This window comes from Astatotilapia calliptera, chromosome 5 (genome assembly GCF_964374335.1).
Source record: "Astatotilapia calliptera chromosome 5, fAstCal68.1, whole genome shotgun sequence".
NCBI classification, from domain to species: domain Eukaryota; kingdom Metazoa; phylum Chordata; class Actinopteri; order Cichliformes; family Cichlidae; genus Astatotilapia; species Astatotilapia calliptera.
The window spans coordinates 6,112,319-6,138,115 of record NC_137426.1 but is presented as its reverse complement, the minus strand read 5'-3'; the positions used below and the strand labels follow the sequence as shown (position 1 = coordinate 6,138,115).

General features: G+C 38.0%; 1 protein-coding gene across 1 annotated transcript in view; it reads right to left on the bottom strand.

Annotated features, from left to right (window-relative positions):
• The window catches only part of cdh22 (cadherin 22), a 194,397-nt gene that overhangs the window by 128,053 nt on the left and 40,547 nt on the right, over nt 1–25,797 (bottom strand). Inside the window, exon 2 of the mRNA XM_026166884.2 lies at nt 5,223–5,346. The gene's annotated coding sequence lies outside the window, so the exon portion shown is untranslated. The remainder of the gene's footprint in view (nt 1–5,222; nt 5,347–25,797) is intronic.

Below are 25,797 nucleotides of genomic sequence, written 5' to 3'. Positions count from 1 at the left end.
ATATACGTTGGTTCAGTTGAAGTAGGCTTCCCCCTTGGGATTGCGTCAGGAAGGACATATCATGTAAAACTCTGCCATCCAGGGCTGACAATTATTATTATTCAGACTATTTCAGTGTCTAACGTTTTTATCATCCCTTGAAACTGAAGACAGCTTTTTTGTATCACACCTTAAATAGTACTGTCTCATGTTACAGCCTTATTCCAAAATGGGATCAATTGATTTCTCACCTCAAAATTCCATGACCAATATGCATATATCATGGATATAAGTATTCACAGCCCTTGTTCAGTACTTGGTTAAAGCTCTTGGCAGCAGTTACAACCTCAAGCCATTTTGAGTATGATGCTGCAAACTTGGTACACACATTTATTGACAGTTTCTTCTTTGGAGAACCTCTCAAGCTCAATCAAGTTGGGCCTGGTGGTTCCATTCTTCTTCCATTTACAGATAATGGAGGCCATTGTGATTTATTGTGACCTTCATTGCTGCAGAAATTTTTCTGTACCTTTCTCCTGATCTGTGCCTTGATACAATCCTGTCTCAGAGATCTACAGACAATTCCTGGACTTCATTGCTTGGTTTGTGCACTGACATCCACTGTCAACTATGATACCATATATAGACAGGTGTGTGCCCTTCCAAATCATGTTCAATTAGGTGAATTTACTGGAGGTGGACTCCAGCCAAGTTGTCGAGAAAAATCTGACAAATGATCAGTGGAAACAGGATGCACCTGTGCTCAACTTTGAGTGTCATGTCAGGCTGTGAATACGTGTGTAAAATGTTATATACACACATTTATAACATTTTACATTTATATTTTTAAATACATTCTTTGAATTTATATATACACATTTATACAAGCAAACCCTAAAGTCATTATTGGGTGTTGTGTGCAGAATATTGTGTATGGTGAAGAATAACTTTGAATAATGTTTAGTAATATTTGAGGTTAATATATACCGAGTTGACAATATGGCCTTTTTAAATTTCTATGTTATAATATTAATTAATTAGTTTATATTTTTTGAACAGACTCTTATTTTTATGCATAAAAAAACACATTTTAGAGACAAAATCTGCCAAAATAGTAGTCCTGAAGATGTAATCTGAAGAGGGATGACTCAGTTATTACTCTTTTTAGTTTGTTTCTTTGTTTTATTTAGTTTTATAGCAAAATGGGAAAATCTAAAGTTAGATACACAATAAAAAGTAGCCATGTGTTGTTGTAGCATTATTACATAATCTAACAAGAGGCAGGAAAACAGCTGATAACAGAACAGCAGAAATGAAAAATGCAAGGAAATAAACTGACAACCATTTTTCATGAAGCACTCTATCCCAAATATTCCCTTCATCTGTTTGTATGTGAGGACCCAATTTTTCAGAGCCAATTTAGAACTATTCCACCCATGGTCACTCTTGCTGCAGATGAATCCCCTTGTGTAACATCTGGCAGTCTCTAGGCACCGTGCATCCCTCTATTTACTCCCTTTCTCATAAGCTAGTGTAAAATTGGCCCTTTGAATCTTCACCACAGTTGATTCCTCATTCAGTGAGGCAGCCGTTCCCAGTGCGCAGTCAAATTCTTTCTTTATTTTGTGTAATATGCTAAACACTGCCACATAAGTTCTCTCTGTCTGTTTCTTTAGACGGATGAATGTGGCAGAACAGCTCTGAATTCCCTTGCTCCCAGTGCTATGATGTGTGCCAGTCTCCTGGATTATGAGACATATGGAGGTATGTGAGTACACAAGCTAGAGCAAATGAACTCAGAGAGACTAGCACACTATCATATGCAAACAGTCTACAAAGTGTATGCATAAATACTGTGATGGGAAAAACCAATATAGACATGCACTCATCCATAAACATACAAATTCACACATTGTTAAATCTTGCATATTACAAATTTTAGTGCAGTAAGAGAGTTTAAATTTTGGAAATGCCTAAAAACCCCAACTTAGATATGCAGACGTAAGAGTAATATTTTCATTTTGAGAAGTTAATCCAAATCTTTAGTTGTTAAACCGCAGGGGCTGGAGGAACACTCTAAAGAGCACTTCCCTTTCCCATTATATAATAGGGGCAAAGCAAAACTGTTTCTTAAGATTAAATGTAAATTTGAATTGCTGTTAAACATTAATAGCTGACTAATTAAAATAGAAATGTGGACCAACATATAAACGGAATCACTGCAGCATGAATAATGCTGCTTTAAAATGATAAAAAAAAAAGTCAGATCTTTTGTGTTTTGACCTTGTTTTCTTGCAATAATGAACATGGACATAAAATAAGCGTAAAACAGACGTGGAAAAGAGGGAGGGCTCCAATACAGCCTCTTAGACCACATTGTGTTGTGCTGATGGCTGCCATCTGTCCTGTGAAACTAGACCACAAAGGTCACTTTCATTTTGACAACTTATTGTCAAAGTATAGGTTTGTGTATGTGTGTGTGAAGGTCTTTGTGTTGCTGAAAGTACCAGTTTCTCTGTGTGTGCAGTAAGTCTTTTTTTCATCAGTGCTGAGGGATTTAAAGCTAGTAATGCCTTATCCTGGCTTGGTACCAGTGACATATTTATCACTAGTCTACCTCTTTGAACTGAAGATGCTCTGGGGTGTCAAGAAAAAAAGACAATAATTCATATGTAACATCCTCTTTTTGTATGTCTTGTGATACATCTTTGAAGAACTTGCTGTTGTTGTATTTTGCTAAACCTTGTATGAACACATGAAACACACTTTCCTTCCACAGTGCTGGATTCATGCCAAATATCTTGTGGAAATGATTGATACTGCTAATGCTTGTCCACTGGAGCCAGGAAAGTTCCATTAGCATTAACACTGGAACGAGAGAGGAGCCTCTCTGCCTCTGTCCAATCATGAAAAGGATTAACCATGAGCATTTAAATTTTAACAATGAATCAACAATTAATATTTAATATTTTGTTTTCTCTGTACAAAACCCAAAGTGTCAAAAACAAGCCGATCCACTGTGGGCACGGTAGCCTCATTAATGTGAAGGGACCAGGAAATTAACATGCTCAGACAAGAAAATGACTTGGAAAGTGTTAGGGACCACTGGATTTGGAGACATTAAAAATTTTCTTTGAACTATGTCCTCATGTAGGAGCACATTATTCTCCGGGGCAATATTACAACCCTGTAGCTCAATGTTACGGTCACCAGTTATAATAATATCACGGTTGTTTGTAAGAAGTCATGTATTTTCTGTCATTTTGGTCTGATAGATTGATCCAAGTACATGTGTTATATAAGACTTAGACACCATTTTTATGGACTAGAAAGAGTGATGAACTGTTATGACGTGGAATTTAAAAAGGTTTTGTTTTTCCACTCATTTAGAAACCAGCTGCTGAATTCACTCAAAACTGACCCAGAATTCAAAAGTGAACTGAATTAAGCTACAGATTATGTTTTCAGTTTTGTCAACAGTATAATCTTTAATCTGTGCTTGCATTTAACAGACATTGTGCCAAAACTGTGAGCTCAGGGACTAGATGTGTCCCGAATACACCTTGAAAGTCAAAGTTACTTTTACAATAACATCTTGTGTATACAAGCTTGTACGTTTTAATAAAAGAACCAGATATTGTGCTCTGAAGACGTTTTTGTCCCGTTACTGCTTTCTTATTTTTGAATATTTGTGTCAGATCATCTATTTTCTCACAAGTCTTGGTGATCATCAAGATGATGATGCACACTTTTTTTTCGTGTGAAGATTATGTTATCAGTATATGATGTGTTAATTAGCAGCTAAGCAAACCCATTTCCTTGTTTCAGGCATTTTAAATTAGAATTATATCAATTATCGTCTTTTACCAAACTCTTGCCACAAAATCAGTGAGCCTATTGAGTAAAATGTCTCTAACAAAGATTAAGAACTCTTTGCTGGAAGAGCAGTTTTCACTAAGCAGTCTGTATTTCCTGTTACAAAAGGCCAATTGATACTAATGACTTATCCCTTTTAAAAAGAAATCACATTAATTGCCGGTATTTCCCATCACCCTTAAACCTCACCAAAATTCATTGAGCCTATCAGTTAACCCCTTATATACCAACTCAATTACTAACCTAAATGGCAAACTTGGATTGGAATATTAATATGAGTGTTTTTGTTGTGATAACTGCTGTGGTAAATGCTTACACAGGTACACTATAGTATCATATAATAATACTAATAGGATGACATGGCAATGTCTTCTGAAAGCCAGAACAACTTTTCATGTTACAGTAGCACCGTTACACTGTAGCTGGAAACAGAAAAAAAATAATTAAAAAAAGGAGAGATTCATTTTTTTTACAGAAAAAAGATCACAGACTCAAAGCACTATATTAAGTATGCATAGTATTTTTTAGTGCCTCAGTAAAATGCATGTGATATCACCATAACAAGTCAATTTTAACTTGGAGAACATGGTTCACAATAAGACTGGGATAAATTCCTGCAGGACATCTGCAGGCTATTTTCAATTCCTAAGGGATAGCTATGAGCTGTGTAACACTGCACACACTAATGCACAGACGCAGACACAGACACACACACACACAGGCACACACACACAACAGCAGCAAAACATCACCCCCGGATGTATCAGATTACACCATGCAGTACATTCAATTGCATCTGATGGCAGATGGTGTAAACAAAATCAAACACACGTAATCTTGAGGATTGGATCCTTCAGTGAGTTATTAACCCTGATATTCAAAAACCTGACTAAGGACTAGACATATTAAGGCAAGGAGCAGCATGTGAGGCATCTGAGCTGAGTCATATCTTTTTTAAACTGCTTATTTAGCTGGGTTTCTTTTTCAATGTTATTATAATCACATGTTTGTTACACTAAATGCAATGAAGCTGTTGTACATACAAATATGATATGACATGTGATATGAAATAATCTTTTTTTTTGTTGAGATTAAGCTTACCTACAGTGGTGATGTAGTTTGATACTTTGGAGTGGTGTATAGGCCACTGGTGTACAGTAAGCATCTTCATTTTATTGTCTTAAAAAGATGTGTAAGATTACCAGGTCAATGCAAGCATTAAAGCAGATAATAGGTAGGCAAATTAAACAGATTGCTGGTCAGTTTGCTAATGGTTGTCTAAACACTTTTTAAAATTACTAAAAATGGAGAAACTAAGCAGACCTTATTACCTCATTGCCCATGGCATATGTAAATAACAGACTCACCATCCCTCAGCCAGATGACCTTGCTGACACTTTGTGCGAATGATGGCTCTCAGGTCCTTCAGGTTGTCTTTATTATGCCATCTAACATTAGTCTCTCTCGAACACCGTGTCTCCTCCTCAACTTCTGAAAAATAAAACATACCCTAGAGTGAATTTCTTTGTTTGTTCCAGTTTAAATAAATTAATCCCCCAGTTAGATTTTTAATGGGGGTGTTAGGGGCAGGTGGGATGGTGGAAACGAGGAGGAAAGAGAGGGAGGCAATTTGCTAATGGAACAGAGAAAAATGGTGTATGGGCCCAGGATGAAAAAGGAGGAGAAAAAAAAAACCTTGGTCTGTCTGGAGAGTAAAAGACTGAGCTATAGAGCGGGCGCTAAAGTGGTTTTAAAAAAGATCATTAACTGCCATCTTCATCTCAGGTGCAAGGTTAGAGAGTGAGGGATACTTCAAGAAACATAGGAGAGTGGAAGAGTAAAGTCTACGAACTTCATTTAATTACCTGCTTTAGATCTGCAATGCCCCCCCAAGCCCATCCCTACACACACACATGCATACCCTCATACCCCCACATCCTCTCACCCCGATGCAGCCATTGCACAGTCCTGTCCTACACAACGACTGAGTCTGCCACTCTTACCTTGAGGGTAAGATGCAGTGGACCCTTGAGACTGTGACACAGGTATTTAACTATTAATTACTGTGCAACTGGAGTCTACAAACTTTGTCCTGATACCCAGTTGCCCTGTAACTGCATGTTTAGATTAGAAGCCACAGACTCAGTCAGCAACATGACACTCCAGGATTTAGGCCTCTTAATTTGGTAAAACAGTATTTACAATTTGTCAGGTCACACTTCAATGGAAATCACAAGGACTTGGTTAAATGTTCGTTTAATTGAAGCATGACAGATATTCTTTGGTGTGCCTTATGGCTATATACACTGTAAAGGGCTCCAAAAAACTATGCAGAATATTTATGAAATAATCTTTGGTGAGTGAATGTTCCCAGATATTACTCGTGTGTGAGACATTTTTATCCAGCTCTTGAAGTTGAAGAGAGCCTTTTTGTGCCACAGCTTAAATAGTATATAGTGTCAGTATCATTTTTTAATTCACAATGGAACCTAAATCTCTTTTAATCACTGCAAATGGCAGAGTAGCCAGATAAGGCTGACACAATATGAAAAGGGGAATCAGTTGTATCCAAAATCAGCCTGGAGAAGAATGCTAACCTTGAATAATGTTCAATTACTTTTGAGGCTACTACATGCTGAATCAACAAATCCGCCTTAGTATTTTAAACCACTAGATTAAAAGGCTATCTGATTAGATTAGATGTTTTGTAAGGACTGTGATATTTCATGCATAAGAGGACACATTTACACACAAGCTGCAAAGGCTCTGTGCGCAAGTACCACAGAGCAGCGACCCGGTACCACTTGTGTTTACACCGTCATTAAAGACTATTGTAGGATATATCACATGCTTGGTTAACCATATCATTCTAATAGACTGCTAAGAATAGGGGTATTTTGATCAAGTGGATAAGAGGCCCTTGCGGATAGAAAGAAAGCAGTTTAACAAATACCTACAGAAATTTGACTCTAAACAAAGTAATGCTGTGATCAAGCGAATGTGAACTCAAGGAAAAAAAAGTTGAAGCAAAAGTGAATGGCATGACATTGATTTTCTACCATGATGATTTATCTATTCACCACAAACAAAGTATAGAAAACAAAAGGAATCTTCTGGCGACTGCAGCTAAACAGTTGCACTGGGCCTTGCTGAGATCCTGAAGCTTATCGTGATCAAAAGCCGCATGATGCAAAATCCTCACTGGGCTTGAGATTGTTACATTGTTTTTCATTTGTTTGTTATTATCATTCTGTCCATCCACTCCTTTTTCCCCTCTAATTGCCTCTGTGAAGGGACTTTTATCATTTTAGATATCATCGTTATAGTCCCCTGACTTGAAAAAATACATAAGTCAGTGAATATGGGTATGCATCTTAATTAGTTGTTTAGAATGGTGATGAGACGTTTTACTTTTTAACCATTTCACTGTTTCATTGAGTGTTGAAAAGGAATCTAAACCATTTTTCACATTATGAGAAAGGAAATAGGAGGAATACCCCAAAATAAAATGATCGTTACATCTTCTAATCATCACACCATGCCCTCTTGTGTATAGTCGCATGGACTCCCCGAGAGCACAGAACGCGGTCCTCTGAGAAGCAGCTATGCTGCTTTTTCACCTACCAGTGTGTATATTTTCTGCTGCATGCTGTGGCTCTGGGGGTGTTTTACACTGATTCCCGGGAGGCATGAGTCTATTTATACAGGATCTTAAAACAGGATAGTCATACACCTCCCACCTCCCAGCTCCACCCTTGCAGCACCAGCTTTAGGTGACACACAGCCACATGATAGCCCAATCTAATCTTTTAATCGCTCTGGTAACTTCATGTCTCAGGGTGAGTTGGAGCAAGCTAACGGTGGGGATGGAAAATCGTCTGCAGAGATATGATATGATCCTTGAACACGTAACAAAAAAGACACACACACAAACTCCCATGCACACTTATACACACTGTCCCGCTCCACCCCATCCCCAGAGTACTATGGCGAAGCCTCATGTATCTGTGGGTATTAACAGATCAGCACAGAGCTGTAGCCACCCTGCTTTAAAGTCTTTTCTTGAGGTAGTGCTTCAGAAGCCTGCTGCAGAGGAGGATAAACGCACAGCAATCCCCCAGGCCCAGCGCCTCCTCAGCTCCCTCTTTGCTGCCCCCCACCTTCTCCTCCATTCCTCACTTATCCTTACTTTCCTTCCATCCCTTATTATTTGTCTCCCTCTTTTCCTCAGCATCTCATTCTTTCTGTAACACTCCTTGTCCCCACCTTCCCTTTGGCCTTTCATAGTATTCTACTTTTCATGTCTACTTATCGTCATCCTCTCCCATTTTGTGTCCATCACTTTCTCGAGCCTTTGCCCCCACGTTGTTTTCTTTCTGCTTCAGACCTCAGTAACAAACAAGGCTTATTATTATTGCCATAAAGTAGCATCTCAATCTGAGAAGACACAGAGACACTGCAGAGAGTGAGGATGACAAGGGGGAGAATATGCAGTGAAACTAAAGTTAATGAACATGAAAAAATGCAGTGTAACCTCTGTCATAAGAACAAGCCCCAGTCACACATTTCTAGAGACCAGTTGGCTACCCCCTGGCCAGGTGTAATTGGTCACAAAGAGGTATAGAGAACTGCACTGAAAACCTCTTTGTGAATGTTCATCTTCCATGCAAATTTCCACAGTTGCAATTTGCATGGAAGATGCTGCTTTGTCCACAAACACTCACTAACTACAGAGTACTACTGAAACTATGAAAAAGAGACTGTTTACACTCAAAGTAAAAACAACCTGTGGGGTCCTAGGGGGTTGCCAACCAGTCTCTAGACCTGAGTGATTGTGGCCTTAGGTTAATTATGCGGTAAGGTGAATCTGAAAAACTAAAGAAAAAAAAAAGATTACAAAACAAACTTCTCTGGAGTGGGGCTTGCAACCACATAGAATAAATAATAGATGACAATATTTTCTGAATGTTGTCAGAAGTTATTTTTTCAGGACCAAAACTCCAAACACTAGCACTACCTGACAGCCAACTTAAGCACTGAGGAAAATCGAAGTTGTGGAAGTGAGCTCAAGATAACGGTCCTGAAAATAACAAAAAAATAACAGTTTAACTATTAGTCAAAAAGTATTTTTGTGGGGCTACATGGCATTTAAATAGATTTTTATAATCTACAATTCTGCCATATTACGAACTCTTTGGTCTTGTTGTTGTTTTTTTCTCTGGTGAAATGTAATATCCATGTTCACTCTGTGAGTTCTCTTCCTCTACCCAACAGAGTGACTGATTGGACAGCACAAATTATCTGTGTACAAATATAACATTTACTGTGACTTGTAAACTTTTAAACCAATGTAATGAGAGAAGTATCACATTTTTGTGTAATGGTTGACTTAATGGTGATCAAATTCAGTTTTTTTTTAAACATATATCTGTATGTTTGCTGTCAATGAGTCCCTGGGGACATCCTAGAGATTATGCAATCCAAAAACACTGAGAGACTAATGTGGTCAATATATTGCATTGACATCCTGCCAAGACACAGAGGCAGAATGAGTTCATTACATTTGGTTTAAAAAGGAAAAAAAACAAGACTCTAGAGCAAATTGCATTTTTTGGGGGGGAAAAGTAAAAGCTACACTATATTCATCAATCCTTGTCAGGGTGTTATTCATTAAAAGCAAAAAATAAAAAAAATAAAAGGAAAGAATAAGAAAAAAAAACCTTGAAATGTGCTTGAAATAATTTTGTAAGTGAGAAAGGAGTTAAAAAAGCTAAAAACTGCTGCAAATATAATCCTTGTTAAAGACTAGACAGAGAGAGGCGTGTAAATAAAGTGACAGAGAGACATGTAGACAAATACTTTGCCATTCAAACACACAGAATGATAGATGAACATGAAGGCAGACTGACAGGCAGACCAGGGAAGGCTAAGTAGGCTGAATCCAAATTAAGCTGATCAGTGCTCACTGTGAGTTAATCTAGTTATGTGGATAAAGGACTTCCCTATGGCTAAAAACACAGCAAGTTATGAGTCAGAGTGTGTGTGTGTGTGTGTATCTGTGCGGGTGTGTGTTTGTTTGTGTATCTGTCTGTGTGTGTAGATGTGGGAAAATGAATCACGTGCATCTGTCTGTTTCCCAGTGAGCAGTGTTGGAACCTCGAAAGCTTTCTAAATAGCTAACAGTTGCAACCTGTGTTTTGCACTCTACTTACATTTTCAAAGAGAATCAAACTTTAGGCAGTGACTGAAAAAGTTATAGTGACAGAGACGTTAGGCCAAGACAATGATAATGACAGACAGCATGTCAAACCTGAGATTCACACTGCAAAGTGTGCTTCTATTAGGGGGTGTAAGAGACGTTTGCTATACTGTAGTGTGTAGTGTACTGTGACTAGGAAAATGCAGTTTTTTTAGGGCATATTACTAAATTAATCTACACTGTCAGTTTTAAAATCTCAGAAGCATATGTCAGAACATTCCCTCTCATGTGTATAACACTTGGAAGTGCAGTTAGAACGCAAACTAAATCTCCAAATCAATCAGACACCTTTACTTCTTCTCCCCCCCATTTAGCAGTCTTCACTAAAAGACATCAAGGGTAAATGACTGTAGTGTTTCTTTGGAACTACCAAAAATATAGTACCGGTAATAGTAAAGCATTTTCTGAAATTAGAAAAAAAGATGAATACAAATTCAATCAGCTCTGTGCCTGCATATCAAAGAGAATGAGGAAAGGGGAGGGGTTGAACTAGAAGGCCAGGAGATATAAGTTTGAAATAGGCGTCAACTTCAAACAAATCCTGATATTCATAAAATACTTTCAAAACAGTACTGAGCTAAGGCATGCGTGCAATGAAAAGGCATTATTTACAACTGAGGAATAAAAGAATATGAGAGCTCTAAAGTGACTCAAAAAGAAAGGATGAGAAGGGCCAATTTCCCTTTGACTTTCTCAGTTAAGGATTCCCTGTGCCGAGCAGAGAAGTAAAACATGGACCCAGAAACATGACAGTATCTGGTGGAAATGAGAGAATATGCCTTAAAGATAACATGATAAAGGAAAGGAGAGGGTTCTTTCAGCTGCTCTGGGATATTCTTATCTGTGTGTGGAGCCAGACTGAGGTAAAGCACTGTTAAATTGGTCTAATACAGTGAGGCTGTTTGGGGCCGATATTTAAGAGTCATAGATGAAGTATGTCTCAAAACAGAGGTGCACCTACAGTAAACATAAGATATGTTTTGATATATTTCTTAAAAACAAAGATCATAATCACTAATGGTATAAAATATATTTTAAAAAAGAGACATTTAAATGTGGCATTACAATCTCAGTAACCCTAGCTTTTACTGTACCGTTGCAAATCCAAGAATCCCACTGAGGCCAACAGAGCTGCAGCCATGTTCCCAAATCCAAATCACCTTGATTTTTCCGTCTTTCCGTACTTCAGGGTGACCAGATCAAACTAATTGTAATACTGGCAAATGTATGCAACTAACTACTTCTTATCCTCTTCTGGATCACAAGGACACCATCCCAAGTAGAGCTGCCTAGACTGCCTACTCCCCCTCCAACACCTCTACTTCTTTCTGGGTGATACACTGTTGTTTCCAATCCTACCCAGAGATGTATCTCTTGAGTTTGTCTCCTGAACTACAGTCTCCGCATAAGCTATCTTCCTGTGTATCTTTTCTATTGAGTGCCCTTAGGTCACCCTATCTCCAGGGGTAAAACTGAGAAACTGTGTATCCTTCGAAGGATATGCATTTTTCTCCATTTGCATTTACAATATTATTCTTTCACTCCATACCCACAGCTCACGGCCATGTGTAAAGCTAGGAGCATAAATTGACAAGAACGCTGTTAGCTTTGTCTTTAGGCTCAGATTTCGCTTCACAACAACGCTACTACTACAGTGTCCCGATCCACCTGTCAATCTTCCTCTCCATTTTTTCCCCACTTGAGAACAAGACTCCAAGGTATTTGAACTCACTTGAGGCAAATCACTTCTTACATGGAGCACCTATTTACTTGTGTTGTTTAGGAAATTATACTTCTATCCCCAGCTAAAATATCTCAGTCACAGATTTTGGTCAAAGTGTAGATGTACTGATGTGCTACAATTTTTCACTAGTGGAAAAACAAAAACACTGTGGTTAGCACTGCCATCTTACAACAAGAAGATGTGGAGTTTTCATGTTCCTCCCATGTCTGTGTTGTGTAGGGATGCCATCATGGCACCGGTTCTGACATAAACGGTAGTAACCAGACCGAAAAGCAGCGCACATTTCGGTGCTTTATTTCGGTGCTTTTTTTTCCTGAGCTGTGATACACTTCTAGCCAATCATTTTACGTTTCCGAGGATAGTAGGCGGGGCCAGGTACGTACGTTCTTTTATGCAGAGCTACAGATTAAAAATGCCCAAGGCGAAGCGGTCAAAAGTCTGGCTGTACTTCACAGCAAAAGATGCAAACTCAGCAGCCTGCAACAAGTGCTTTAAGCTGATACTGTCAAAGGAGGTAACTCCTCAAATCCGATGAAACACCTGGCGACGCATAGCGTTTTTTTTTTCTCCAAAAACCAAGAAATGCGCTGTATTTGATAGCTTGCTGCGAGACCTCACACCGAGCGCATCTACTGCGGTGTGGTGCCTGTTATCGGACCCGGAGTTAGCAACATACCCAAAAACACGAAGAGGAGAGTCCTGGCCCCTAGCCCTGCCAGTGTAGCAGAAATGATGACGGATGATGATGGCAGCAGCAGCAGCCGTTCTTCTCTGCGTGAGTAATTTACATTGAGTAGGCTAACCACGTTATTAAATTAATGCATGTAAGGTGAACTAGCAAACATCATCATATCTACATGCGGCTGTCTTCTTGTTTGATGGCAGATACTCCCTTCACCCTGGCCAAAAAGGCTAAAATGACCAAAGAAAAAGAGGGAAACAGCTAAACATGAGAGGTTTTTGGACAAAGTTTGTGTTTTTTCCATTGTTTAAGCACTGCTTCCAGCCAAGAGTGATACCATATATGCCCTATAGCTGCAGAAAAGGCTAACATTGTTATCTTTTTACAAAAACCAAATCAAATCAAATCAAATCACTTTTATTGTCACATCACATGTGCAGGTACATTGGTACAGCACATGTGAGTGAAATTCTTGTGTGCGAGCTTCACAAGCAACAGAGTTGTGCAAAATACAATAATGTAAACAAGCAAAATACAAGAATGGCTACATCTGAAACTAATAAATATATGTACAATATATAATAGTATATGCATTTCTGGATGTGTATACTAAATATTTTCCTACGTGTGTGTGTGTGTGTGTGTGTGTGTGTGTGTGTGTGTGTGTGTGTGTGTGTGTGTACACATATTTTACAAATTAAATAGAGTAAACAATAAATAAAATATATAAAATATACAGAGTTGAGACATGTGCAAAACAGTGGCATTACTGTACAGTATGGAGTGCATAATGTTAAAGTTCCAGTAGTGAAGCTGAGGTGTCTATGACGTGTTCAGCAGTCTGATGGCCTGGTGAACCAGCTGAACATGAGAGGTTTTTGGACCAATTTTGTGTTCTCCATTCTTTAAGCACCGGCACCGTTTCAAAAGTACCGATTTGGCACCGGTATCGGATAAAACCTAAACGATACCCATCCCTAGTGTTGTGTCTCTCTGAGTACTCAAGCTTGCTTGGATGAATGGATAGATGGATAGTTGGATCGATGGATGAATGAATCCATAGATCGATGTGTTTACATGTGTTTTAGGATTATTCGATTATTTAGGTCCTACAATGCAGACTCACCAGTCAGGTGAATCATACACAACATGTTGTCATTACTACCAAATGTCAATTTGTTGGGCTAGATGTCCTCTGTTCAGGCATAATGTGCTGGCCAAAAACAGACTAGCCTGGGAAAAGCAGGTGCATTCTTTCTTAAGAAAACAACAGGAGTCCTTCCTGTGCCCACCAACATCATGTCTCAGAAACTGCCTTTTCTCTCAAACCTACTCAAACCTGCTCTGCAGATGTTTAATCAGAGTTCCAATGATGAATTATCTCCATAGAAGAAACACAATTAATTTTGTTGTTTGGTCAAAATAATATCAGGTAATTAAAAAGAGTTAATTTAATTAGTTTCACTGCTTTCTTTTTTGAATTTGACCCCACTCATGCCTCTTTTTCCCCCCCAAAAAAGACACACCTCAAACATTTGTGTGCAATCTTACAAGTATCCCCATGTTTTTGGCAAAGAAGATCTCGTTAAAATGTTTCATGTTGAAGATGACTCTGAAAATGGCAGCCAAGAGGAGAGACCCTATCAGGTACTGGAGGCTCCAATATATAACTTGAATTTTAACAACTTAATTTAAAGCTTAATAAGAGTTAATCCTTTTTTATGATATTTATTTGATATATGCACAGGATATGAAATGTGTGACCTTTGTACTTTTTAATTAATATTATTATTTCATTTTATGCCTTTGTGTCACCCTTTTTTTTCTGGATAGACAGTTGTCCGCAGGTAAGTGTGATGAAAAATTTAACTCTCAAAATGGACACAAATAATCTTACTGTGTCATGTGTCTATTTCTATTCCTATATTAGGCAATTATACTATAATATATTGAACTCTATAATTGCTATTGGATGTCCATTTGTAGAAAGCACTATCTATTTTCTCTTGGGAACTAGTTACAGGACCTGCTGTTGTTGTAATTCAACAACAGCAACAACCATTTACCAAAATAACTGCATTTGTTAAATCAGTGCAAGTTGTGACTAGAAAATTAATTAGAATATCAAGGTATAACTGGGTGCCTCACTCAGGACATATTAATTTAGCTTTTTTTCTGATTTACATACGTCTTTAATCATCACCCTCCTTCCTTTGTTATGTTAGGAAATTTTATCGAATTTTGCCTCAATGAACGGCCTACATTTCCAGCCAAAGCTTCATAATAACAGCTCTTCTCATTCAAACAGAATCTCACATTCAATGAACAACAACGTGTACAAGAAACTAAGTAGATGTGATGAGCTATTATTGGGAAAGCTTTAAAACACTTACTGTGCATTATTTAAGAATAAATATTGACAAAGATTCCACTTTTTCCAAGGCTCCTTAACTACACTTTCACCCATAATAACTACACACATTTTGAAGATGAGAAATTGGCATTGGTGAATATAATTGTCTAAGTTAAACAATAAGTAATACGAAGCACAGCACCACATACATACAACGCAGAGCTGCAACATGGAAATGAGCAGCGGCATTAAGACTCAGATTAACATTTAGATTAATCTCTCCAAAAGAGAAGGGTTTGGTCTTCAGCATTGTCACTAAAAACCACTGTGATCTACAGTATGTGAAGCTTTTAGACAGATATGAGCCTAAAAGACAGTTCAAAGTGATGTTTTTATGAGTCCAGTGGTATTTGGGGAAATTACTGTCAGTGTAACAGCCAAATCTTAACAGCACTTCTTGATGTCATCTATTCTTTTTGGTGCAGGGCTTTAAAATGAAATTTAAAAATGTAGCTAACTATCAGATACTTGCATGGTATGCAATTTTATTCATCATAGAGCTACAGCACTGAGTAAAAGTCGTCTACATCTGGACCTTCACTATTCGCTGTTTTAAAAAAGAGAATAGGCAGAAAAGGAATGCCAAAATCTAAAAGAACGAGACTAAACATCAGAGACAAAAGATCTTATGGGGGGATGAATCCAAATTCAAGATATTTAATACAAACTCTTGTCAGAAAGTATGGAGCAGGTCACCAGAGAGGTCCAACAATGAATTCCTAGACCTCTCTGTTGAATACACTTGAAGTTTTGTCAAAATTTGGGGCTGTCTGCAGTGTTGAGGAACTATGAATGCAGAAAAGTACCAGTAGATTTTGCTCCACCATCCAGTACCATTTGGCAATGGCTTCATGCAGTAAAAGTATACCTGGATAGAAACGTAGTGGAACACTATTAGTCATGGACTGGCCTCCCCAGAGCCTAGATCTCCACATTAATGATGCAGTGTAGGATGATCTTGACCAGTGTTGGTCAAGTTACTTGAAAAAAGTAATCAGTAACTAATTACCGATTACTCCCCCAAAAAAGTAATCCCATTACTTTACTGATTACTTATTTTCAAAAGTAATTAATTACTTAGTTACTTTTTAAAAACACGATTTACAACCTGAATAGGTGATAAAGCGATAGATCTTTCAGCCCAATTCTACTTTTTCTGCAAAATCCATCATACAAAATGTAATCAAATGGAAAAGTCTCTTTTTAAAACTTGTTTTATTAGTTTTAACCTTTTAACTTTATGCATCAAGCAAAAATTTAATTATATGCAACATTCTCTGACTGGAAGAAATTTGTTTAACATTTAAACTTATTTTCTGCACATTCCAGCACATAAAATATATATATATTTTTGTGTGTTTACACTCAGTCTTTCAAATAGATGCAAGTAAAACACAGCAGAAAATAAATAACATCAAAGACTAGCGGTCCTGTTGCTCTATTTTCACCTGTAAAGCAGGAGTGGCGTAGGCGTAGGTTTACCCTGGTGCAGGTGTGCCGCAGCGGTCAGTGGAAGAATCCGCGAGTTTCTCTGTGAGTTTCCCATTACGTCGTTGCGCACTCGGTGCTTGCTTGGAAGTTTAGGGGGTTTTTTCGCTTTAAAAATAAGTTTTCTTCCCACGCACAACGGACACTAATGTTTTTGTCACTTTTTATGGAATCAAACTCAAAATAAGGTCAGTACTTCCACGCTTTAAACGCTGCACGCTCATACTCTCTCCCGCACTCGATATATGATGCACTGTTGATCTGCACACAGCTGTTGTCACGAACGTCGCACTTGCTTACGTCACTGTCATGAGACATTCTTGCAAAAAAATCACGGTTTTAGTAACGCAGTAATGCAGGGTTCCTACGGGAAAGTAACGGTAATCTAATTACCGTTTTTGCAATAGTAATCCCTTACTTTACTCGTTACCTTAAAAAAGTAATCAGATTACAGTAACGCGTTACCCATCTCTGATCTTGACAGAGACTAGAACAAAAGACAGCCAACATCCAAAGAAGAACTTGTTGGGATCAAAAAGCCTGCAGAACTATTCTTGAAGACTACTTTTTACAAGAGAGGTTGTCTAAGAGAGCTCAGGCTGTGTTCAAGAATAGAGGTCGTTATTCCAAATATTGACTTTCAAGCACATTAGAGTTATAAAGTGTTTTTGCCTTACAAATGACTTATAAACGACCCTTCCGTTTGTTTTACAATAAATAATTTAACCTTTTCCAGTTTCCTTGCAAAATACAAAGAGAAGTGTGTTGACTTAAGATTTATTTTTCCAGTATTATAAATTGCAAAGAAATAAATAAACAAGAGATAACGCTAAATTTAAACACAACCCCCCCCCCCCCCCCCCTTTTTTTTTTTTTTTTTATTTCTGAATGTGTTGTTTTAACTTTTTAGGCCTGTTTACGTTAGTGTCTCGCACAGTCACATTTGCTCTAAACACCTTATCTCTAATTCATACCAGTGTACAGCTCCAATACAGATAGACCCAGATGATGCTTTAGATATAGAGGCACAGTTTCTAGCTGTGATATCACTACAGCAGCGCAAAACAAATAAGGTTGTTCACTGAAACTTGTGCAGATTATACATTAGAACAATACACATTAAAGCTCTATTAAAGCTGAACTGATTAAACCAGAATTGTAGTAATCATAACTTTGATGGCCGTTCCCTAATATTACATCTTATGTAAATGTAGCATCCCTTAGATGTTACATTTGAAAAAATATGACTCTAATATTGTATAGGTGTTTGATACTCTACTTCTTATATATGTGTAACAAATTTTTAGTTAGACACTTTAAATCTTAGAGTGTATGTTTGTCTTAGCTCAAATGGGCACACATTGCAAGCTCTTTAATACAGAAGAAAAGTTTAGTTTTTTTCAGAATATATTATTAGCAAACATGCTCATGAAGGCCAGCTTCCTTGGTGAAGGGTAAGTCATACAGAGTGTTTTTATCCCTGATGAGAAAACAACCATGGATCACTTCAGTGGCTGATGGTCTGGAAAAAAATTACATCCTGAAAGCTTCTGTGAATGGCTGTCGAACAGAAGACGTGTCAAAAATGCGCTTTCAGTGTGATTGTCTAAAGGCTTCCTGTCTTTGCCTCTCTCCTTCTGTCTTTGTCTCTCTGTTTGTGTAGCCGTCTATCTTCCTCAGTCTTACGAAAACTAAAAAGATTTTTCGAAAGAATAGCCCGCTTCCCAGCACTTTACAAAAGTGGTGGAATGACAATGGGGCTGTTAAAACCGCTTGGATCTCCTAATGCGTATCCTATCTATATTATTGATTCCAATTCTGGTAGCAACTCTCATAGACCTGTGAAAGAGTCTCTACTTCACCCAGTGGTCAGTAAAGTTAGTTTATATAGATACACGGTCCAACACAAGGCACACACACACACACACACACACACACACACACACACACACACATACACCATACAGGCATGAAATAGCACCATGTTCAAAAGCAGCAGTGACCAAAGTCCAAACTTCAAACTCTGCTCACATCAAGCCCTGCCAGCCTGAGAGGACAGGAGCTTTCAGACAGCACAGCAAGCATCTTGTCTCTAAGCCTGTCTGCTTGGCCTCTTTTCTCTTTTCTACTTCACTTATTTTCCCATGGCAGACAGAAGCTCTGACCTTGTGTAATGTCCTGACTGGCCACTCAGACAAGTCTTCCCACTTAATGAGAGAGTGTCACTTGTTAGCCAGCACCATTAGCTCCAGCTCCTGTCTCTAAATCTACCTGAGAGAATATGTTGCCCCCAGTGAATACAGTAGCACAGTCACAACGGAAAAATAACCCAAATTCAAATGTTTTTGCTAAATGGAAACAGTTACATTGCACATTTTCTAAACTTTCGTTCCATGTAGTTTTGAGTTATTGTCACTTAGTGTGCTTTTCCATGTGGAAAAGCATGCCAGGAGCCTCATACCCTAGCTCTTTTCTGTGGACAAAGTAATTTAGTTTTTATTTTTATGTCACTCTGAAGACATTGTAATATGATCTGAAGTTTAAACAGACTGACCACAAAAACACTGGTGAAAGAACATAATGTCACCAGTCAAATCTGCTTGTAGTGTGACATGAAAGATTGCATCTAATACGTATGATGTTGTTAACTGCTGTAAGCTTGAACTTGGCAATGATGGGGAGTAAGAACCTTTTTCTAATGGAAAGAAACTTCTAACACAATTGACCTCGGGGTGGGGCAGCAATTTGCAATGATCAGTTGGAGGTTAAGAGCATAGAGAGACCACAAAGAAGTGATGGCATACAAACACATGAGGAGTAAAATGAGTACGAGTGTACAGGAGAAATGCCCAGAAGGAGCAGAAGGACTTTAAGCTGAATTCTGGATTTCAGCCAATCTGCAGCCAATTTGAAAATGATTTGGTTATGAAGCTGTTATGATCAGAAAGGCACACAGTGTTCACTCCACATACACATCTCTCCATAAATGAATATTGAACTACAAAAAAAGTTGTGGTGCAGTTATTAGAACTGTTGCCTCACAGTGAAAGGTTCTGGGTTTAAATTCTCCTGTGTGGACTTTGCACATTCTCCCTGTGCCTCCATGTTCATATCTCTCCAGCTATTCTGGCTTACTCCCAAAATCCAAAGACAGGTTATTTCAAATTAGCTGTAGGTGAGCACTGATGGTTTTTTGTCTCTCTGTCACCCCAAATTGGATAAACTGTTGAGAAAATGGATGCTTATCTCATTTATTTGTGCCTATGTGCAAATTAAGCTTGGGTTAAAACATGCCCTGTCACACCACTAACCGTTTGCATTGCAAAATTATGTGTTGAGAATGACAGTCCTGAGAGAGACTGTGCACCATAACCTGGTGCATCACAAAATGCCTCCAAAGGATGGCTTGTGTGTAAGTGAGATAAGCAAGAGTCTTGCATATGTTATGCATTGGGAATGGAGAAATTGGTGAACATATCTAATTTTGGAGAACACTGCTTGCTTTAAAATGAAAATGCTTTAAATATCACTGCTTACATTTGTAATTATTCTGTTACCTTGTTAATACTGACAGAAATAGATTTTTGTGAGAATACAGAGCATACCGAGCAAAGGTCTGACCAATCACACCCTGACAACATCAGAGAGTTACTTGGCTTGTCAGACAGTACTTCAACGTGAAAGTGTCAACTCTCTAAGAAAAGCTCCATGATATTAAAACACATCTCACCTGAGTCATGAGGCTTTTATCTTTCCAATGTGAAGTGGACAGACCTGAGAGTCCTTCTTTTAAACCTCAACCTAAAATTCTCCAGCCTTTCAAAGAAAAGAAAAAAAAAAACACTGCTCTGAATGACCATTCATCGACCCGTCCAAATGGAACCATTGTTCAGAAGGAAAACTCCAGTGATGGCTGCGTCTCCTGTGGGCGCCACATTATGAAGAAGATGATAGATGTATTTTAAGAGGTCTTTCAGACTTTCCTGGCTGTTCGAACATATTCTAACAGAGTGGTAGCCATTAGTGCACACAGTCAAAACTGGAGAATCTATAAAACAAGGGTGTCAAATATGTTCGATGAGCAGTGCCCATTCAGGCTCTACAAACACAAATCACTGTCAGCAACATGCTCAGAGTGCACACTGGCACACAATAGACAAGCTGCAAGCAGTCTGAATCACAAGGTCTCCTGCTGGAGGATTGTGCGAGAAAATCTGTTATCATTAAACAAGAAAATAATACATATATATAGGATCAGTAGTCAGAGGATTGCAGTAATTCTCAGGGACATTTTGAGGAAAGTCAGTCTTTAAATCAACTTATTAGGGTATATTAGTAAACCATGAATAAACTATTCTCCACCAAACCACAACCGAATAGTTTTTATAACATGTGTGACAGACACTTTTGCCTTGAGGCTTTTTCTGATGAGATTTTGGCAAATAGTACCTGAAACAACTAAAGAGCCAAATGCATCTCTCAAATCCTCCATCAGGTCTTGTCAAGATTTTTTTCCCCATTTCTTGAGAACAGGACTTTCAGGTACTGATCATTTGCTGAATAGACCTTTTTAGGCCTGTTTCTTCTTCTTTTTTCCACCACTTTTCACATTTTTTTAATGGACATTCCACACATTGCTCTGACATGCCAAGTCTCTGGTTGATCCATCTCCAAAGATGGTAAGATGATAAGCTCTTAAAAATCATCTTGTTAGTGCAAAAATACTATTTTATACTTGTTAAACTGTGTAATCTCTGGCATTCTTCACAGATTCAATGAACAAAACAAGAATAAATTATGTATTTTTGCAACACACAAAAAAAACACTGACACTGACAAAGTGCCTAAAGATAAAATTCAAAATTTTCTGTCATCTGTGACACAACACTGGCTCATCCCTTGAGTTGGGTGCCTTTTTGTGCTTCAATGATTTATATATGAGTGGGGAAAAAAGTATTTGTTTGAAAATCGTCAGGTACAAGGTACAAGCACTAGACAATATTATGGAACGGCTGTGTGCAGGCAGGAAAAGGACCCAAAGTGCAGACTCTGGAGACAAACGTGGACTTAAACAGCTTTAATGCTAAACTCAAAAGGGTAACAAAACTTAGAATACAAAATACACTTACGCAGACAGAACACACAACAAGATAAGGGTAGATCGCAACACGGACACAGAGAAACACAGGGCTAAAATACACAGATGGAGCAATCAGGGAATGGGTAACAGGAGGGAAACACAGCTGGGACAAATCAGGCCTAACGAGACAAAGGAAGCAAAACCAGACGTATTTACATGAGACACGGACTTTCAAAGTAAAACAGGAAACACAGAGACGCGAACTTGACAAGGGGATACAGCTGACAGGGGAGACAGAGCAACTAGAGAACACAGAGACATAAACCATAAACCAAAGACTAGAAATGATAAATAATATAACCCATATGGAAAAGAAATAGTAAAAACTTATATGTGATTACTCATGAAAGTGGCCACTTTCTCATTACTTTCATATATTGTTTTAGTAAGTATCCAAAACATACAAGTTTCATTATATAATTTTTCAAGGGATCTTATATCTGTTTTCACTCTTATATGCTTTTCATACAAGTTTCACACAAGACAGATACAAACTTTATAAGATTTATATATATATCTTTTCCATATGGGAATAAACTCAAACCTCTGGGTCAACAACCCAGGCATCCTAACAGTCAAGAGGCAGACAAGAGGTATTTTCGAATTACAATGTGTTACTGGTTGGGAGGAGGTAGTTTAGTGTGATGGCGAGACAAGCTTACGGAGTCCTTCAAAAAAAAACAAAAAAACTTTTTTGTCTAACTACTCTTTCTGTCGAGATTTCTACTGATAATAACTGTATGGCTATATACGGAATTTGAATGTATTTTCTATGATTATTAGTAATTTGTTTTATATTGTTGTACTACATGACTGTAAAAAGTGCTCTATGCTTATATATATTTTACACAAATATATATTTTATGCTCACATATTTACTCTACACTGTCTGCAATGACACTGTGTTAAAAAGGAAAGGCTTAAAAACTTCCACCAGTCCCTAATGCACTAGCTCGCACTGCACACTGCCATTTTTTTCATGTCAAAGCTACTGCAATTTTGAAGTGAAGTGTAGGAGCTAATAGAGAAGCCACTTTAAAAAAAAGAGACAGAAAGACAGCACTGATGGAAGGACTAACAACAAGCGAAGATCACCCATCCGCTGTTTTTTGGGGTTTTTTTTTTTGAGGTAGCGGGTGGGGTGGGTTGGGTTGTTGGGGGGTCTGTGTAGTGCAACAATGAAAAATTGCTATGTCCCCTGAGAGGTGACCTGCTTATGTAGTGTGCTCCCCCTTTAACCTAGCTTTAAGCCATTCTCACCTGTCAGATCATTGCCTGGGTGTATATATGAGTTTGCAGTTGTGTGGTTTTGTAGAAGTTCACATGTACGAGTCCTTATGTGTTCGTGTGTTCATGTTGGATTTTATTTTTCCTTTCTTTCTTTTTTGTTTAAGAAGAAAAACAATTTTCCTCAACCCCTGTCAACACCCCAAAGCCATCCAAATAAAGCTCAAATTTTTCATCATCCAATCCTTCTCACTTTCTCTCACACACACCAGTGATTTGAACATAGGCTGTTTAACAGTCTATGGTGACTGCATTAATGAGTAAGGCAATATTAGCCACTCATTTAGATATACGCAGTATGCATGACAATGTGCTCTATATAGTCACAATGCGCTTTAGAAGATGCGTTCATGTTCGTATACCCAGACCAATATTATTTAGAGAGGGAAGCTCTCAAACATTCAGTCAGGTGCTGCAAGCATCTCCTCATCCACCTTTACACTTTTGTTCTGCAGCATTAGCCGACTGTAATCATGACTGTGACAGATACTGACAAAGGTGAGATTTGTACTACATTTCAGATAGCAGTAGGAGAGTCAATATTGATGAGATGTCCAGGAATAATACAGTGGTGTTTAGTAAGCAGGTACACAGGACAGAAGTCATGGACAAGTAAATATTAATGAATAACGTACCAGAGCGTTATGGCGAGAATGTAATGAGAATGCAGTCTCTGTTGCAGCAGCCATTGAGAGCGGCACAAAATGTCAGTGGAAGGGTTAGAAAAACTTGATGACACAAAAATTTGAGGTATTAATAAGAGTCTAGTTTTGCACAGTTCATTGCAAGTCATTCATTACAGTTCTTGTTATAGTTAGGATATTACACTATGTAGAGTAAAACTAATTCATTAAATGTACAAAAATGTATTTTCCAAGGGAAAAAACGTTGTTTGAGTTGGTTCAAATGTTGAAAATGGACAATGCACATATTTAGACCCAGAAATGTTCCATCTTTAGTGTCAAAATCTCATTTTCTGAAAGTAAATGCAAACCTTCCTATCGTGTTCATGTCAGTGAACTTGAGATGATATTAAACTGAATACAGCAGAATGTAAAAAAACAAATAAATAAAATAGTACTTGTGAGAAAGCTTTTGTTTCCTAGGTTTGCTTGCAGAAAAAAGGATATAAGCTTTAAGAAATCTAAGAACTTTCATTAAAAGAGAGGTTACTTGATAGTTTAAAAAAAAAATACAAACACAATAACATTTCAAAATGGCAAACTAACAAACATGTTTCAAAATTACAAATGGGGTCAGCGTTTTGCTTTGCCAATTTCTTATTTTAAAAGCTAATTAGCTAAATGCATTCATACCATTCCCTTGAATGTGTCATGCATTTGGAAACTGTTTTTATAAATCATTTTGATCATTATTTTTGTTCATAGGCTGGAACTAAATATGTATTTTTTTTCACCTGGAGTCTTTAATGTGTTTGCCACTTGAAAATACCAGAGGAAAACACAATGAAGGTCATACAGTTGTAAAAACACTCCATGTCTTTAGACACAAGTATGCTGCAGCCTTTTGTGGTCATTTGTCAAGAGCAATTATGGAGAATAACGTCAAACAGCAAAAACACTCATAGGTGTATGCACATCAGCCACGCGAGAATTCTGCATTTTTTTAAATATATATTTTAAAGAACTTACAGCATATGTAAATATACATGCATGTACATTGACACACATCCTTGGATGTGCATACGCTCACACACACATGACAGACACAAAGTGTGCGTGCGCGTATTTAATTCCATAGTGTATTTGAAGGAATAAACCACGTCTTTATTGTCAGTCTGCCACTGTAAGCTGGCTCATCATGTCATTTGGTGATTAGGCCTTTGTGGACCAGATGTTTCAGTAACAAAGGGCTATACGCATTAATCCAGGAAACATAACCCACTCCCCGCCCTCCCGAATTTTACCTCACCTTGGCGTGCCTTGCCAGTTGATGCCCAAGTTCCTCCTGCTTCTTGCTTTTCAGGCTTGGCCAAGACAGTGTTTAGAAAACAGTGTGTAGTAGTGTTGTTATCCCCGCATAGCGCCTTGCGGGTCTGAAGATGCGTAATTTTCTCACAACAAGGGTTCCCATGATAGCTCTCTGCTTTGAGTAGCTATTAATGCCCTTTCTTGCTCAGTGGTTTGTCAAATGCATTAATCTGAGGCTTGGCAATGGATGGAAAGAAGCATGGGAGTGAAGATAGAAAGCATAGAGAGCAGAGGAGAGGAGAGGAGAAGAGAAGAGGGGGAAAAAAAGACAGCATATTTTTCTATGTTTTTTAGGACTAACAACCTTTGACCAAAGCAGAGATTTGAGGAGTTGGACACCATCACTGAAATTCTGATGCCTCATTTGGTCTGTCAACAAAGCAAAATGACTTTTAAAATGATTCCCAACCCCTTACATGTCAGATAATTTCTTACTCATTAAAGCAATTTGTCATCTGCTTTGTAAACATATCCAATCAAACATTACCTGCATCTGTTTAAGAAAGACCTACAGTCCTTTCACTTTTAATTTATACACTGCTCAGTCTTACAATATGTTGTCCTCAAACTTGAGTTTTGCACTTGTGCCTTCATACCTTCACAGAACATTTTAACACATATTAATGGTATTTTTCTCAAAATGTTAAAGCGCCAACGTGATAGAGGTGCGTCACTGCATATTCATTAGAAGACACACAGCTAATGCAGTGACAAGCTCAAAGTGACACTGAAGATTTGATGAAGTATTGACTGCCTCTGGCTATCTTCCCAAAAAATGCTCCAAAAAATGCATGCCAAAGAGCTTAGACACTTCCAAGTCCTTGCTTGCAATGTCAGTTCATGCAAAAACAAATTGATGATTATCTAATAAGTAAATTTTGAAAATTTAACTGAAATTAAAAATGTTTGTAGGATCAAAGAAAGCGTGAGCATGTTAC